Here is a 13,093-nt window from a genome sequence, read left to right as displayed (position 1 = left end):
GCTCTCATCTTCTCTTTTTCCTGTAAATCAAGTCCACAGGTGTCAGTGGCCAAACTCAACCTGTTTCTTTATTGCTGCATTTCTCCCACTGCCACTCAACACGTAGATCCAGGTCTTCACCTAGCAAGCATTTTAGCCTGCCCTCAGGCTCCCTTTAACATTCAGTCCCAGAGAGGAGTTTTCTTCATGGTTCCAGATGTTTTCCAGCTTCCGACAAAGAGCATTGGTTCCCGGGTAATACAAAGCACTGGGCGGGGCATAGCTTTCCTTGCAGGTGTGGCCTAAACCCATCTAAAGATCGAATTTTAATGGCTCAAAGCTAGTGGGCTTAAAAACTTTCTATTTTCATACTTCCCATGTTTTCCCCAGAAAACAACCGAGTAAATAGTGTGGCTTTATCTGACCTCTGGCTAGACAAGAAAAACTACCCTGAGGGAGAGGTCAAGCAAACATCTACTCTCCATCTTATGATTTGTTCCTCTAGCATCCCACCCCCAAGGTACCATAATATGATAGTCTGGGTACTTTAGAGAAACAAATCCGCAGAAACTCATGTCTTTCCCAGTTCACATCTTTTCATTATTCCCCTCTCTTCCATAGATAAGGAAATGTGTGACCTGCCCTCCCACTTTCCATTTCCCTTGTTGTTTTAGCATTCTTTGTATCCTCTTTTTCCTCCCTTGGTCTTTTCTGTTTAGTAACACCAGTAAGTGATGGAGTTGTGTCATAGATAAGTTAATTTTAATTTTTCAATCGTTTTAATAGGGGCTCATACAACTCATCACAATGCATACACACATCAATTGTGTAAAGCACATTTGTACATTCATTGCCCTCATCATTCTCAAAACATTTGCTCTCCTTTTAAGTCCCTGTTATCAGGTCCTCACATAGTTAAGTTTATTGTGCCAACCTGGCCAATAGGAGCATGTGGAATTAATCAAGTCGAAGTTTGATTGGAGGGCAAAGAGATACATGGCTTTGCAAGGCCCGTCCCCCTCTCTCTCGCTCTCTGGTGATCGGACCAGCGTGCTGCTGCTTTAGCTAGTTCTCTGCCTCAAATTGTGAGCTACACTACCTGTGGGCCGAGCCAACTTGTGGATCTTGTCACTAGAGCTGGAGGCTTCTTCAAGAGGTGCTTCGCCATGCTGCTGGTGCGTATATCACTTGAGCTTGAGGCTGGTGGATCCTGTCGCCGTGCATTGCTTGTGTTCATATCATCTGGGCCTGCTTTGCTAAGCTCCCAAGCTACTGACTGTTGGTGACCCACCTGTTCTTTGCTTCCTGTAGGCAGATTCTACTTACCTTGCCCAGGGAGAACTCCGCTGTCTGCTTCCTTGACCTTGGACTCAACAACCCATGTGATTTGAAGGACTTCCAATATATTAACTGTTCCATGGAAGTAAGTTGAATTGAACCTCCTGTACTGCTTGGTGGACTAATTAGCTGTTATATTCCTTCCCGCTATGTAAACCTATCCATTATATATATATATGGATATATATATATATATATGTTATATTCTTTCTCGCTATGTAGATATATATAAAATCATAAGTGTCCTGGTTTTGTTTCTCTAGAGAACCCTGCCTAACACAAGCTGGAATTCAATCCTGCCTTGTCTGACTCCTGAAAATACACCAGGCTTTGGAGAAGTCCCCTCTGTGTGATGAAGGAACATGAACCAGATAGGTGGTCTTCCAGTCTGAGTTTCTTTGAACAGAACTCTGGTTGGCCCTAACATCTCTTGCTTGCTGTTCCTCATTGCCAACATGCGGAGAAATGGGTTTTCTTCAAGATAAATAAGAATCGATGGAAACTTGAACCTCTGGTTGTCATGGCCACCACAGAACCCTGCCCTCACCTCTGAGAACTGCCTTTAAGAAGTCATTTGAAGCCTTCGCAGAGTGGCTACAGTTTGTTTCTTTCCACTCTTGTTCCACCTGCACCCTCTTCAGCCAGCCTCACCCAGGACACATGCTTTGAAGGACTGAGCTGGGAAGCCTCTGCTTGCCAATGTCTGGATGGGGCTCCGAGGTTCCCAAGACATCTCAACACCCAAGAGAGGTGGATCAACCTAGCTTGGAGCAGAAATGGCAGGAGGGAGGGCTCTTGGCTTAGCTCAGGGGGACACAGCCTGCCTCTGATCTCCCCAGATGCCACCAGGGACCAGTTGTCCTCACAGTTTCTGTTCTGATAACAAATATGTACTACCCCCACTGACAGCAAATTATATTCCACCTCCAGTCTTCAAGCTAAATTAAAGCCAGCAGGACCTGCCTCCCATGGACAGGAAATCCTGTGTCACACTCTTGGACTGTGGGGAACTCTGGGACAGGGTTTCTAGTGTCCAGACCAGACAGACACCACAAACAGTGCTGCTCAATGCTGCAAGATACTGCTTAGATGTTGTCCCAATATCTGTCTCAGGGGGCTGCCATGTGATTCTGTATTAAGCCACGATGACCTTTCAAGGAATGGGGCTCAGCTGCTGTTCCCCCACCTGTAGACATGGCTTTCTGCTCTTCTTGGCAGGCTTGCAAATACAGAAGCCCCCAGAGAGAGGCTGCTTTCCTCATCACACCTTAGAAACATGAAGAGCTATTTTGTCCTTTCTCTGAGATGAGCTTCAGAACTTATCTGGCAGAACCTCCTGAGGGTGGGGACATCTTTGAGCTCCTTCCAGAGCCATATGCTCCCACTCCAATGCCCCAAGCACTTTCTTTTCCCAAGATCAAGACAGCAAAACTCAAGTTAAACTCTCCTCGGTCACTGGGATGCCACTAGGGGTGACATCCAAGGCACCGCCCAACCACCCTGAGATGTGGGACTCGTGAGTCCATTGTAAGCAGGGGCAGATACTCAACAAGAAAGGCAAGCACAATCTTTTGGTGCTTGCTTATTGAGCTATAGTGAATAATGTGGTAGTTACATAACCTGTTGTCAATTAGAGACTGAAGAGTGAAGGGGTGGAGTTTAGCCTGCCAATCAGGTTGCAGCTTGATGACCTCATTTGGAGGCGCTGAGGAGATAAATAGCTCGCTGGAGGTGAGATACACCAGAGAGACATTCTTGTTAACAAGCCAACAAGATAGGCTGATGGCAACCAGAGCTTCGGAGCTGGAGGAGCCATGTGGAGACCCACACCAGTGCTGAGATGCTTCCACCACAACTGGATCCACAAGACTTTCTACTCACTGGCCTGTGATCTTCCTGCATTCAGTATCATTGCATGTCTGCGTGAGTCTAAAGTGGAATTCATGGACTAGTTTCGACAGATGGGATAATATTGGATTTATGGACTTGATCTGGACTGGGCTGGGATGTTTTCTCAATATATAATTGCTCTCTTATACACATGAGTGTCTATGAATTTGTTTCTCTAGTCTACCCAGACTAACACAAATAATTTCACTTTTTCTTTGAACCACACAAATATTCTGTTTTAAATATACCCACAAATATGGCGGAGGATACCAGGGACACATTTATGAAATCGCATTAGTCATAGCCCAACGCCTGGAGGGGAGGAGTTTCTGGGCCTGGGGGACCCAGGACCATTGTCTCAGGGAAGGAACATCAAGGTCAACTGGCAAAACATAGTTCATAAAGACAGTGTTCTTTGGTGAGTAGCGGGTGGAGTCTGACCAGCCGATGAGCAGCCACCTAAGGTGGTCATTATTGGTCTCTCCCCATGTGGAAGAAAGAAGAATGATAAAACATGGAAAGACAAGTGGAAACAATTAGTCCAATGGGCTAATGGATCATACAAACATTAGTCTCCACAACTCTGACAGGGACTGTAATCTTAGTAAACAAACACAAGTAAAGCCATGCTGACCGTGCGTATTGGGTACTCTGGCCCTGGTTTTAAAGGCAGGGATGCCCTTCTTTAAAGGCCATCTTCTCAATCAGAAGGGCTGCTGCCTGCTGAGAGCTTAGCATCTGGGACCCAGCTGCCGGAAGGGACTCCCGTTCCTGGAGAGCTACAGGCACTAAATGAGTTCCACAGTTCCTCCTCCCCCCACGCCATTCCATAGTCCCTAAAGTCCCATGTTCTTCCCGAGTTTACCTTCTGTGCAGGCTGACCTTTGTTGGACTTTTATTTTATTTATTTATTTATTATTTTTAATCATTTTATTAGGGGCTCATACAACTCTCATCACAATCCACACATACATCAATCGTGTAAAGCGCATTTGTACATTCATTGCCCTCATCATTCTCAGAACATTTCCTCTCCACTCAAGCCCCCGGCACCAGGTCCTCATTTTTCCCCTCCCTCCCTGCTCCCCCCTCCCCCATGTGACCTTGATAATTTAGAAATTGGTATTTTGTCATATCTTTCCCTGTCCGACGACGTCTCCCTCCACCCACTCCTCAGTTGTCCATCCCCCAGGGAGGAGGTCACATATAGTTCCCTGTAATCGGTTCCCTCTTTCCTACCCACTCTCCCTCTACCCTCCCAGTATCGCCACTCACACCACTGGTCCTGTAGGGTTCATCCGCCCTGGATTCCCTGTATTTCCAGTTCCTATCTGTACCAGTGTACATCCTCTGGTCTAGCCAGACTTGCAAGGTAGAATTCATGTCATGATAGTGGGAGCGGGGAGAAAACATTTAGGAAGTAGAGGAAAGTTGTATTTTTCATCGTTGCTACATCGCACCCTGACCGGCTCGTGTCCTCCCCGAGACCCCTCTGCAAGGGGATCTCCAGTGGTCTACTAATAGGCTTTGGGTCTCCACTCTGCGCTCCCCCCATCATTCACTATGGTAAGATTTTTTGTTCTGATGATGCCTTACACCTGATCCCTTCGACACCTCGTGGTTGCATAGGCTGGTGTGCTTCTTCCATGTGGGCTTTGTTGCTTCTGAGCTAGATGGCCGCTTGAAGGACTTTTATTAATAATACCCAAAATGCAATGGCGTAAGCGGATAGAAGTGTGTGAGTGACTTGAGGCCCAGGCTGCTCCCCAGGGGTGCTCACCCAGCAGGAAAGAGAATGAGCAGGAGGAGGGGAGAGAGCGTTTCCTTCCTCGCACTTTCTTCTGGCTTCTCCTCTGACTCCACCTAACTGCAGGGAGGCTGTGAAATGCAACTGAGCTGTGAGCCCGAGAAGATGGGGGAAGTGGATTTCCAAATTTAGCCAGTGGCCTCTCTGCCAAACCAGGCTCTCCTCAATCCCTGGCTGCTTCTTCCTTATATGTGGTCTCTGCTTCATGTTGCCTCGACTCAAACAGGAAGCCCAGCCTTCTTTGGGTTTCCACACACTCACTCAGGAGCACACCCAACTCCTGTGAAGTTATTTGTGAGACTGGCAGATGTGACTGGTGATTTCGGGGTGAAGATGGCACAGAGGTGATGCTACAACTTCTGCGGAAGAGTGGCAACCCATTGTCCATCTAAAGCTATCCATTAGTCACCTGCCGTTTGTCCTCCTTCCTCCCCTCGTGCTGGACTCTCTCCGTCTTGCTAGCTCTTGGCTGGCCTCTCCTCTTCTTCTTCCCTGTCTTTCACTCTCCCATCCAAGAGCCCATCCTGGGTCTTGCCGAAGTGGTATGCCCTGTGATCACAACCAACCTGCTTGGTTTCATCAAGGTATTTTCCCAAAGGTGTCCCCAGCTGTTCAGATAATTGTCACCTAGTTCGTACTCTTAGCTGTCCCACAAGGGAGTCATTGTTACCTCATTTCACCAAAGTCAGAAACCAGTTCCCCAACGGACTCTGAGTCACGAAGGCCTCGTGTGCATCAAAGGAGGGGTTTTCAGTGGCTGACCTTTTGGCAGTAGGTCCCCGTACTTTTCTTCTCAGGTGTGTCTGGGTGGTCTTGGGCCTCGAACCTTTCACTTAGCAGCTCTGCGTCGTAACTGTTGGAGGCAGCATGGACCCTGGTCTTTAGTGTCCGTTTATATACGAGAAAACGGGCACTAATAGAAAGCAAGAGCTGCTTCAGGTTAAAATACCTGAGAAGCGGTAGATTAGAACTTCACTGGGAGAACTGGGCTGGCAGGGACAGGGGCACAGCAGCAGGGCACGGGTATTTCTGCAGTGGTCTGCATGGTTCCAGGGCCTTACCATTCTTATTGGGCACAGAGGTTCTATTTATTTTACAGATGAAGAAAGCATGAGAAATCGCTTGCTTGGAGTTAGTGGACTGCAAATCAAGTCTGCCCAGGTGATCTCCCCATTTGGTAAAAGAAGCCCACAAGCCTACCTGGTTTTTGGCTTCAGTTCTGCTGCTGATTCTTCCAAGACATCATCAGTCAAGTCCCTTGCCAGAACAAAAGCCAGGGAATTGCATTGGACAGTGTCCCCCAATGTTAATGTGCGTGGCCCTGAGGACCCTTCATTGACCATCTCAATGGACTGGGCCCAGAGTAGCTTCCTAGTTCCTTACAGCTCTTCCAAGGGCCATGAATCTCAGTGTAGGACCCAATCTTGGATTTTGTGGTGGGTTTTGTAGAAAGGGAGTCTGTGTTCCCTGCCCATCCTGTCCACCACCTCGCTCTCTACCATCATTTCAGCTGGTCACTGTAGAACAATGGATGCCGAGAATTACTCTCCAAGTAACCAAAAGCCAAGTACACAACTCTTTCCTCATTCTGGTTTTAGGGGAATGGTACAGGATTAATGGTTCACGATCCTTGGAACTTTGAGTCCCTCCCTGGTTTCTGAGCATCCTGTCGGAGCACCCTGAGCACTTTCTCTTCGGGTGGCCAGCTTGTTCCTGGGACTGTCAGCCTGGGACTGTCTGGTTTGAAAAGGAAAAGTCTCACCTATTAAGAACTCCTTTAGTCCTCGTTCCCGTACATTCTCTGCATTTTAATATTTTTCTGCTTTAAGAATTCAAGGATACTTCCGATAGACTCCTTCCAGGAGGAAGACTTGAGTTGCATTTCTGCCCAAGATATTTCATGAGCAGCCTCCATCAACATGTAACCACTACGCTGCCAGAAGGAACCGTCCTTCAATGAAGGCTTGTATGTTGCTGTAATTTAAGCAAAGCTCAGAAAGACTTGTAAGGAAGGTCCAGCAAGTTGGTCATCAACTCATCACAGGGGTAACACGGAACCAGGAAGTCATGCATGGGGTAATCAGGAGTTGAGAATTGAAATGACAATAATTAACAACAACAAGAACCTTAAGAATTGCTTCATGGTTAAGAATTCAGGCATTGGAGCAGGGATCCTCAAACTTTTTAAACAGGAGGCTAGTTCACTATCCCTCAAACCCGTTGGAGGGCCGGACTATAGTTTAAAAAAAACTGTGAACAAATTCCTATGCACACTGCACATATCTTATTTTGAAGTGAAAAAACAAAAGGGGGAAAAACACCCGGCGGGCCAGATAAATGTCCTCGGTGGGCCGCATGTGGCCCGTGGGCCGTAGTTTGAGGACGTCTGCATTTGAGTGTCACCTCAGCCCCTTACCAGCTGAAAAGTAGCTTGAAGTAAGTGGTTTCTCTAGAGAGTTGCAAAATGGAGCTAATAAAACATCTTGCTTCAAAGGGTAGATGGGTAGGTGTGAAATTTGAATAAGATATTGCTTCATAGTGTCTAGTCTTCCCAGTGTAGCCTGGTGATGCAGTGGTTAAGCGCTTAACTCTGAACCAGAAGGTCTTGGGTTCGAACCCACAAGTTGATCCTTGAAAGACAGAAAGGGCAGTCAGCTTCCATAAACATTCACAACCTTGGAAACCCTCGGAGGCAGTTCCACCCTGTTTGATAGAGTTGCTATGAGCCAGAAAGTCCTGTGGACTGACAAAAGAACAAACAAATCTGTCTTGGCAGCAATACAGCCAGAATGCTTCTTAAAGGCAAGGATGGTGAGATTTCATCTCACATCTTTTGGACTTGTCATCAGGAAAGCCCAGGCCCTGGAGAAGGACACCGTGCTTGGTAAAGTGGAAAAGAGAAAGATCCTGGACAAATGCATTGGCACAGCGGCTCAGACATAAGAACCATTGCGCAGATGGCGCAGGATCAGGCAGCGTTCGGTTCTGTTGTGCATGGGGTGACCACGGTTCAGAACCGACCCAATTGTTCCTGACAACAACAACAGTGAGTCAGAGTGGACCCAATAGCAGTGGCCTTTGTTTACTGGTTTCATCCCTTCTGACCTGTTGTTGTTGTTCGGTGCTTGACCCACAGCAACCCTATGGACAAAGGAAGGAGACACTACATGACCCTCGCCATCCACAATTGTTCCTATGTTTGAGTCCATCAATATGGCCACATGTCAATCCATCTCATAGAAGCCTTCCTTCTTCTGTGCTGCCCCTCTACTGTACGCGGGGGTACACCCAGAAAAATGCTCTGCTGGACAGAACTTTCATAGTACACAAGTTTTCTGCTAGGTGAGCATCCAGCAACTCCTCCAAGTTAGTGCACCCAGTGGCATCACCTGAAAATGTTCTCTGTGGTCACAGTGCATTTTTTCATAAAAGCAGTTTCACTCGAACCTCATTTTTTGTGAAGGGCGATTTAAGAGAACTGCATGAAGCTGTGAAATTTTGTTTCCTGCTCAGGAAAAATGCTGCAGAAAATGTTGTGAGGTTCAACACAATTTACAAGGATAGCGCTATGGGAGAAACTCAAGTGTATGAGTGATTTTCTCATTTCAAAAAAGGTGAAATGGCAATTGATGACAAACCTCATTCTGACGTCTGTCAACTTCCTGAATGTACAAAAATGTCGTTTCATAGTGCATTTGGAGTTCATTCCACCAGATCAGACTGCTAATCACGCTTTCTCTTTAGAGGTTCGGAAAAGATTGGAAAAGATTGTGTAACAAAAAAGCCTGATTTGTGGCAGACGGGGGACTAGTTTTGCCACCATGACAATGCACTCGCTTATGCAGCTATCTGAGTGTGTCAGTTTTTGGCAAAAACCAGCATGCCTCTCTAATCCCACGCACCTGACTCACTTGACCTTGCTTGTGCAACTTCTTTGCTTCCTCAAATGAAGAAAGACCTGAAAGGACAGTGATCTGAGGACGTAGAAGAGGTGAAGAAAAAAATGAGGGAGGTGTGGTCAGCCATCCAAACAGATGAGTTTGAAGAATGTTTCCAAGAATGGAGTCACAGATTTGAAAAATGCATTAAGTATAATGGAGAGTACTTTGAAGGTGAGAAGGTTGTTTTGTAAAAAAATTAAATTAAATACACAGCTTTGGAAAAAAATTCAGGTTTTTGAGGGGTACCCCGTCATACCAACCATGATGTCCTTCTCAGAGGACTGGTCTCTCCTAGTAACATGTCCAAAGTCCGTAAGACAAAATATTACTGTCCTTGCCTCTAAAGAGCATTCTAGATGTACTTCTTCCAAGACCGATTTATTTGTTCTTTGGCAGTCCATAATACTTCCAATATCTTTGCCAGCACCACAATTCAAATGTATCAATTCTTCGATCTTTATTCAACGTCCAACTTTCACAGGCACATGAAGCAATTGAAAATGCCATGACTTGGGTCAGGCATATCTTAGTCCTCAAACTAACTTCCTTGCTTTTCAACACTTTTAATTAAGAAGCCCTGGTGATGTAGTGGTTACATGTGGAACTTCCAACTGCAATGCCAGTCATTCAAAACCACCAGCCACTTCATGGGAGAAAAACAACGCTTTTAAAGATTTACAGTCTTGGAAACCCACAAGGGCACTTCTACCCTGTCCTGTTCTCACTGAATTGGAATTAACCCCATGGAAGTGGATGATGCTAGATCATGGAAATAAAATGGTTATGGATATATAGGGAGAGGTACTAAATGCCTTGGAGTTGGGTGGTGGTGGTGGTGGTGGTGTGTTAGTCCAGGTGGACTAGAGAAGCAAATTCATAGATACTCATGTGTATAAGAAAGAACTTTATATATATTAGAGCAATTGAATAGAGAAAACATCCCAGCCCAGTCCAGATCATGTCCATAAGTCCGATATTATCCCATATGTCCAATACCAATCTATAAAGTCCTCTTTAGACTCACAAAACAAATGCAATGATGTACAATGCGGGAAGATCACAGGCCAGTGGGGGGGAAAGTCTTGTGGATCCAGTGGCAGTGTCGGCATCTCAGTGTTGGTAGGGGTCTCCACGTAGCTCCTTCAGCTCCAGGGCTCTAGCATAGCTCCATGTGTCTTGTCGACAGGATTGTCTCACAGGGAGTTTTCGTGTGTCCAGCCTCCAGCACCTCCAAATGCGGTCATCAAGCTGTGACCTGATTGACAGGCTAAACTCCTTCTCTCTTAGGTCTCAAATTGACAACAGATTATGTAACTACCACAGGGTTTGGGAGGCACACGGAAGGACTGATGACTTCTGGCAGCAGACCCTTGAGGAATGACGAGTAGGAGTTGTTCAGGAGAAGAATGAGGGAAAACACTCAAGGAAAGGAAAAAGGAACATGTGAGGCTGGTCATGTTTAGCTGAACTGCAACGGCATTTCCCAGCTCTTCCTTTGGGATAGGGTTGGCTCCCATAAGTGATGTTGTACGAGATGTGGGGTCTGGATGTGAGTATGGATGTTGGTGCTCAGAATTCAGTGCAAAGTCAGACACGCAGAGCGAAGGCATGCTGTCATAAGTCTGGTGACTCACTTCTTGAACGAACGCAGCAGCTGGGTCTGCTCCCGGTTCTTCCTGGATCTTCCCCTTCAGTTTCTTCATCTCCCAGGACCAGTGTATTCACCAAAGCCTACAACTTCTCCTTCAAGTCAGCACCACGATGGAAACTGCGGGTTTGGAGGCCATGATCGTGCAGTGGGGATCCCAGCTTACCCATGTGAATTCTAGCTTGTTCTTGTCCTCCCTAACTCTTGTCCATTTTCCTTCCCACTGCCTGCTCTGCGTATCTCAAACCTAGGCTTCCATGCAGAAGCTGGAGCTGTACTGCACACACTGCTTAGTTCCTATGCTTGCTTAAGACCGAATCCCTATAAAAATCCCCACTGCTTATGATTCCTAGTCATTCTGCTTCTCCACGTCAACCCAGACTAGAACACAGAAGAGTTCAGTCTGAGAGGTGGCAGGGAAATCGGGGGCATGGAATGAAAGGCGAGGAGGCTGAAAAGATAGTCTGGGGCCCAAGGAGTGGAAAGCTTTTGATGTCCAGTCATCGGATCTGCAATTGCAAATCGTCCTGCGTTAATGAGGAGCCATAGGAAGTGTCTGAGCAAGGGACCGGCGTGATCACATTCCAAGAACCCCTTTCCTTCGCTAATATTCTTGATTCTAGCTATGTGTTTATTATGAGCCAAACATTGGATTGGGTCCTGGGAGAGATCCGGAAAGGACCTGCTGTGGATTGAATTGTGTCTCTCAAAACGATGTGTTTGTTATGTTCATTAGGCAGTTATTGGTGTAGGGTGTATTTGAAGCCAATCTCTCTCTTTTTTAAATTATTAATCATTTCACTGGGAGCTCTTACAGATATTATAACAATCCAGAATTCAATTAGATCAAGCATAATTGTATAATTGCTGCCACCATCAGTTTTAAAACATTTTCTTTCTGCGTGAACTCTTTCATATCAGCTTCATTTTATCCCCTCCTTCCCTCCCTCTACCCCTGCAGGAATTCTTATTGTTACATTACATATTATTATTATTATTTCGTTGTATCTTATTCCACCCAATGTATCCCTTCACCTACAATTCTGTATTTGTTCCCCTCAAGTGAGGTTATACAGTCATCATTACTATCACCTCTCCTTTCCCTCTTCCCCCCATCTTCTTCCCGCACCTTCAGGTTATCTGCTTCTGAAGGGTTATCTATCTTGGCTTTCAGGCATCCAGTGAACTTGCTTATACAAATGAACATGAGGTAAAACAAAGACCATGCCAGTAAGGGGAGGAAATGCTAACGAACTAGAGGATAGTCTTGTGTTTCTCCCGTGCTATAAAACACACGTTAAGTGGTGGGGAGCAGAGGAAGGGAAGAGGAAATCCTCGGCTAGATGGCCGACCGGTGTTAACCTGGGTGAAGAGGAAGAGCGTGATCCACAGGAGGGGGGATCAAAGAGCAAAGGAAAGGCAAATGATTGGGGAATCTGCTCAATAGTTTAAACTGTTGAATAGAAAGTTGATTATTTGAAATGCAACTCTTCCCCCCACCTGATTTGCAATAATTAAAAAAAAATTTTTGGTAGGTAGTGAGTGAGCAAGGAGCCAAAGACTGGAGGCTTCGAAGAGACAAGGACCTTCTCCCAGAGCTGGTACCCTGAGTTCAGACTTGTAGTCACCTACACTGTGTACAATTATATCTGTTTGCTATAGCAGCACTGGATAACTAAGACAAGGCCAGGCACGACTCCTGCCCTACAGGTTTATCCTGGTGCGGACATTCTGCAACAGCTGAAGCAGGGATCGGGAGCCACGGGAGGACGTCAGGGGAGGTAAATTGTCCCCGCAATGGAAGAAATGCCTTTTCCGAAGCAGGAACCCTTCAGGATTGCCGGTGGAGGTGGGATGACTCACCGGCCTCCAGCGAGGGGTGAAAAGGTAACTCTGGATAGTAAGGTCAGTTTAGCACAGAGTAAAGGAGGACGAGCTCCCCATAAACCTTCCCAAGACAGGAAGGGCGTATCAGTCATCTTCCAAGACAAACAAAAATAAAACAGAAGACCCCATTGCCATTTCCATATCCAGCCGTTACACACAGTGGTCTCTTGGTACAGCAGTAAAAGGAAGGAACTACACCCAAGAAAAACAAAACAAAGAGTATGGATCAATCCGAGAAAAACAATGGTGAGAGGAAAAGGCATGTGCCGCCATGCGTCTGAAAATCTCAAATTTCAGTAAAACCAAAGAGCAGAGTGTTTAGCAGTGGATAGATCGATGACGAAACTCTCCTAGTTAAGCAAGGAATGGCCATCTAACATGCAGCTATTGTTCTCTGCCGACACAGAGCGGAGAAGAGTGCAGAAAACCAAAGATTCAAGAAAGGACTGAGTTCCAAGGACTAAAGGGCCACGTGAGCCACTAGCCTGAGACCAGACTGAGTGTTGCCTGGCAACCACTACCGACTAGTATGGTGGGGATCCCGATACAAGGTCCTGAACAGAGTGGGAGAACATTGAACCAAATTCAACATTATAATAAAGA

The sequence above is a fragment of the Echinops telfairi genome, unplaced genomic scaffold, assembly GCF_000313985.2.
Source record: "Echinops telfairi isolate 266 unplaced genomic scaffold, ASM31398v2 ScPeMD7_7410;HRSCAF=8448, whole genome shotgun sequence".
NCBI classification, from domain to species: domain Eukaryota; kingdom Metazoa; phylum Chordata; class Mammalia; order Afrosoricida; family Tenrecidae; genus Echinops; species Echinops telfairi.
Note: the sequence above shows the minus strand (reverse complement) of the source record.